Here is a 6,199-nt window from a genome sequence, read left to right on the forward strand (position 1 = left end):
TGGCGTTCGAAGAAATGGTGGAGTTGGTTTACATCATGAGGAGGAAGGATTATGATGGTGAATGTGGGCCCTACAAAACACCGAACCGTAGGAAGTCACACATAATGGACAAGGTGGCAAGGAGAATGAGGAGAATGTTTGGTGTCACCAGGTCAAAGGAGCAACTACGGAAGCGTTGGTCCGATTTAAAATTGAGGGAGCCACATCACATGAAGAAGATCCTCAAAATTCTGCGTAAAAGTAAGTCCATATTATTTAAGGGGGGGGGGAATGTCTGCAATAATGTGTTGACATGTATTTTTTCACATCTGCCTCCTTGGCCTGCTTTTACTTTTGAACATGTGTAGATACTGTATTGTGTTTATGTCAAATAACAACCTTAAACAAATTTGGTGAAATAGTAAACACGCGTAATATGACATTGTTTCGCAAAAATGTGACGTTACTCCAGGAACAACACACCTGGACATGGCTGACTGGCCCCAAACTTGGTTTTCCAACATTGTTGACTAGCAAAATCACAGAAATTAAATTGAGTGAATGTGACAGGCAAACAAGATTCATTCTCCAAAATGCAAATAAAGCTGATGTTTTAACATCTTGAAATGCAAAGCACCTGTGTCTCAAAAATCAAAGTATATTTATTTGGAGGGTCGACGAGAATTAATGTTTTGGGGGGACATCCATTTGTGTCACTTCTTTGCAAAAAAGGGGCAGCATCAGAGCTTGGCCTAGAACTACGCCAAAAATGGAGGATTGCTGAAAGAAAAAACAACCAAAAATCATCATAAATGTATCGTCTATGCAATGTGTGCGATTTATGATATCCAATATCTGTGTGCTGATGAGTATCCCTTTTGTTTTTTATTATTTCTTATAGGGGAAAGAAGACGCCAGCAATTGGAGGAGGCAGAGAGGGCCAGACACCCGGAAAATCAAACACCTCCACATGTTGAGCAGGAGGAGGCTGGGGAAGGAAGAGAGGAGGATGTGGAAGGAGAAGAGGATGTGGAAGGAGAAGAGGATGTGGAAGGAGAAGAGGATGTGGAAGGAGAAGAGGAAGGAAGAAAGGAGGAAGGAAGAGAGGAGGAAGAAGTTATTTTGGACTTAGAATTTATATCAGATGAAGGGCAAGTGGCGGAAGAACAATTTGGCGAATTGCAAGAAGGTGGATTGATGGATGAAGGAGGAGTCGAAGATGATGGGGAGGTGGTGGAAGAAGGAGGAGTGATAGAAGATGATGGGGAGGTGGTGGAAGAAGGAGGAGTGATAGAAGATGAAGAAATTGGGGATGTGGAAATTATCAGGCCATCAGGTCAGTGTCACCCCTATATTAATAGGGCCAAACATATGCAGATAGGCTGGAAATTATTTACATATTTTGAATGCCAATTTGTTTCTTTTTAGGGGATCAAGATGGAGTAGCACATTTTTCACGTGCAAGTGCTTCTATCATTGTACAGCAACTAATGGAGTGCAGCACGGAAATGGACATTATGCAGGAAAGGATGCTAGTCATGGAGCAGAATGTGCGAAATGTCATTTCAGAGTGTAGCACGGAAATGGAGAACATGCGACAAAGGATGCTAGTCATCAACCAAAATTACAAAAATATCATGGACATGATGGGCCGTGTCAAAGACTGAACCACAGAAGCCCATCCCCCGCCCATCCCCCGCCCACAAAACCCTTTTTAATTTTTGTACTTTATAATACGCCAAAATTTCTAAATGCACACACAGTGTGCCAATATGTGCTATCTGCCATCACAGACTATCTATTGTCTGTGCTTTGTGGGTACAAACCCCTCCTCGATCCTCAAGTAGTTGAGAGGAAGGGTTTGCTCCCACAAAACACAGACATTGATCACCCATGATGTCAGATAGCACATGTGGCCATTTGTCTGTTTAACCAATGACATTTGGCGAGTTTTCACTGAATGTGTGCATTTAGAAATTTTGGCGTGTTCCAGTGTGAAAGCACACCATCCATATGACTGACTGCTGTTCTTTTTTTAAATTTTTGTTTGGTGTTGATCTTTTTTGGTTTGTAAATGTTTCCAGTTTCAGATCACAAAACGAACAATAAATCTCACCTAAAGAAAGAAGTTAACTAATTTTAGAAAAAAACAAAAAAATTTTTGTGTTGTGTTAAAATCTTGTTTAAAAAATTAGACACAAACAAATGACAAGCCCAAAAATTCTTGCGTATAGTTTCAGTGAAATTATTGTTACATTGTGTTTCGATCATTATTATTGATAATCACTGTCAATAAAGACCAAAAAATAAATAATTAAAAGCCAATATTTTGTCTCCAGAATTTGCAGAAAATGTGTTCTGCCTAAAAATACACATTTCTTGTTAAAAAATGACTAAAATAAAAAAAATAAATGAGACATCAAAAGCAGAAAAAAGAGTGGCTTCTTATTTATAGACTGAATACCCAGTTTGTAGATGAGTGAATAATGTGCAAATGTGGTTAGTTAATACATCTGAGTAAGTAAATCTGGCACTAGAAGTGCACTATTTTTGGAGATAACCTGGAAGACAGAAAAATAGAGAAAAAGCAGTAATGACAAACAACTGTATAAAGTCCAATGGTCTAATTATTTATTAGTTGTGAGAATATTCCTTTCTTTTGGGGGCCGAATTAGAAAGAAATATGATCTGGCATAGCAATGGCCCCCCGACCCATGAAGTACTCAACATATTTGTCGCGTACCTCACGAGCAGATTGGGGGGCCAAGCCAGCGCGACCAGTGTCCAGGCCAGGAATGTTCTCTGAGGGTAGTCCTGCCTCAGAGCCCATGGGGGCTAGGTACGTCTGGGAGTGCCTGCGTAGAAAATTGTGCAAAATGCAGCAGGCAAATATAACGGTGTTCAATTTATATTCCGCCAAATGTATCGATGTCAGGAACAGGCGGAACCGGTTGCTGAGGATCCCAAAGGCATTCTCGACTACCCTCCGAGCCCTGGACAACCGAAAATTAAACACACTCCTCTCTGAGGTGAGGGTCCTCTGGGGAAAAGGCCGCATTAGGTGAGGTCCAAGGCCAAAAGCCTCGTCCGCTAGGAACACAAACGGAAGTCCTTCCACATTATCTTCATCTGGTGGCAATGCCAGACCACCAGTTTGGAGACGATCATAGAAATCAGTCCGTGCGAACACTCCCCCATCTGACATCCGGCCGTTCTTCCCCACGTCCACATAGAGAAACTCATACTGTGCCGACACCACCGCCATCAACACTATACTATGATAACCCTTGTAATTATAATAGTAGGACCCCGAGTGGGGTGGGGGCACAATGCGGACGTGTTTCCCATCTATTGCTCCACCGCAGTTAGGAAAATCCCACCGCTCGGCAAATTGGGAAGCCACAGACTGCCATTCCTGTGGTGTGGAGGGTAGCTGTGGGGACAAACAAAAAAAGAGATTTAGTACTTTGGCACATAAACATTGCAAACATAATCCTACAAGCATCCTTGTGCAACTTTACAATTTTTAAATAGCATTTGAAAATTTTGAAGGGAGAATTTCGGGGCACAAATATATAGGGCCACTTAATTAATAACAGACTCCACAGCCCTCTGATGGGGACAAAAACACTTTGAAGGGGGGGTGGGGGGTGTTTAAACTGTTTTTAGAAAACCAAAAAAATTAAAATAAAGTGGCATGGTGGGGGTTGGCCCGAAGATAGCATGCTGGACAGGTTAATATTGGGTAAGATCAAAATATGCAGGTAGGCCAAAATAAAAAGAACATGTAAAAGCTGATATCAACATGCATAGTGAGAAAAGGGAACGTTAGTTAAACACACAGCATATCTGGGAAATAAAATAAAAAGTTAGTTTGCCACATTATTAAAGACACATTGTGAGGTTAAAATGAGGAAACTTACCTTCATATACTCCTCGTGCATAACTTTAATGATGGCAGCACACGTGTCCGGTATGATGACCCCAAGCGCCTGCGGAGAGATGCCTGTCGAGAACTTGAGGTCCTGCAGGCTCCTCCCAGTCGCCAGGTACCGCAACGTGGCAATAAGCCTCTGCTCGGCCGTGATGGCTTGGCGCATCACAGTGTCCTGCCTCGTGATATAGGGGGACAGAAGATCCAGCAGACTGTTGAATACGGGGTCCGTCATGCGGAGAAAATTCCTATAGTCATTAGGATTATTCTCCTGGATTTCCCTAAGCAGAGGCATATGTGAGAACTGGTCACGCTGGCGCAACCAATTCTTGGTCCAGAAACGCCTCCGCCCCCTGTTTCTGGCCAAAGTACTGGAATAATGAACATATCCAGCAGCCATCCCATAAACAGCACCAACTCGCGAAAATTGACGCTGCTGCTCCATCATGGCTTCAAACCGGCCGGCTGGTCAGTCAAGAACACACTCCAACAGAAAGCACAATCAAATCCAGCGGTACCTGCAAAGAACGCACGACACACAGATACGAACGCACAGTACGAATCTGCTAAGCAGAACGAACTGCACGCCTGTACCCGAATGCCAACTACGTACCCACAAGCACACGCACTGAACGAGAAAATACTACCTGCTAAAGCCTGGAGACCGAGAAGCGCGAATCAGCTCTAACCAAACCTTCACTAACACGAGCAAAGCCGTAACTAGCAAAAGCGGAACAGAGGGCGTCGCCATTGACTTTGGCCTTTCCCTTTATAGTGACGTCAAACGTGGATTACGTGCACGCGTTCAGGTCCGCAGGGAAATATCGTCCGCTGGTGTGTACAAGCCAGCGGGCCAAATGAAAAAACAGCCTTGTACGCCGGAAACAGCCCGTCGGACATTTCGAACGGACATGTTTGCTCGTGAGTACTCGGCCTAAGAGAAAAAACCTGAAAATTCTGTAAAGAAAATTAATTTTTCTTTGTTTCTGTTATAAAATTTAGCAAATTTAGTATTTTTTCTTCATTCTTTTGCATACATGTGAAAGATGAAGTTACGCCGAGTAAATAGATACCCAACATGTCACCCTTCAAAATTGCACACGCTCGTGGAATGGCGCCAAACTTCGCTACTTAAAAATCCCCATAGGCGACGTTGCAGAGTATTGTGGGGTATTGCAGAGTATTTTGGAGTATTGCAGAGTATTTTGGGGTATTGCAGAGTATGGGGGTATTGCAGAGTATTGGTGTTATTGCAGAGTATTGCACAGGGAGGGATGGATCCAGCCCACAGCGCTGCTGCTTCCGCTCTCCCCCCTCTCCTCTCTCACACTGTACCATTCGGTACAGAGAGGGGAGGGAGGAACCGGCGTCATCACATGACGCCGGTTTGTTTACAAGTGATCGCTCCGTCATTGGACGGAGCGATCACGTGGTAAACTGCCGCTATCAGCGGCGATTTACCGCGCTCCGTGATCCGCCGGGCCTGGAGGACCCGGCGATCACGGACATTCCTGTGTGCGCGCCCCAGAGGGTGCGCGGGAGCGCGATTCTGGGAGGACGTCCATGGACATCCTCCCAGAGTTAAGCAACCGCCTTGTAGACGTATTTCGTCTATAGGGCGGTTGTTAACTGGTTAAGGTGATAAAGCTTCTGTGGTTCTGTAAACGCAAACCCCCCCCAGCCACCGTTTTACTTACCTTACCCTGATCTTTCTCCAGTCGGGAATGAGCACACAAGCTTTACCTGGCCCTCCTGATTGGATAGATTGATAGTGCAGCCATTAGCTCCTGCTGCTGTCAATCAAATCTAAAGACGCAGCGCCAGGAGGCAGGGCCGAGTCCTGCATTCTGTGTGAATTGACACAGATGCGGGACTCGGATGCGCGCTCCGCAGGGGTGTCCACCATGGAGAGCGCTTCTCCAACGTGGACACTTGTGGGGAAAAGCCTCCAGCGCCATTGAGGGATCCCAGAAGAGGAGGACTGGGGTCACTCTGTGCAAAACTAACTGCACAGAGGAAAAGAGAAACTACCGCTCAAGGTGGGTCTGCTGGACAATCAGTAGCTGCTCAGGAGGCCAGGAGTGCCAGCAATGCACGAGGCAAAATGTAGAAGTTGAAAGGATGGACAGCCGCACCTTCAAAAAAAAAAACCTTAGGTTGTCTTTATTTAAAAAATAGGGTGGAATACAGCCTACGCGTTTCGCACTGCGATCAGTGCTTAGCCATGACTAAGCACTGATCGCAGTGCGAAACACGTAGGCTGTATTCCACCCTTTGCTGTTATTT

Source organism: Rana temporaria, chromosome 4 (assembly GCF_905171775.1).
Source record: "Rana temporaria chromosome 4, aRanTem1.1, whole genome shotgun sequence".
Lineage (NCBI taxonomy): Eukaryota > Metazoa > Chordata > Amphibia > Anura > Ranidae > Rana > Rana temporaria.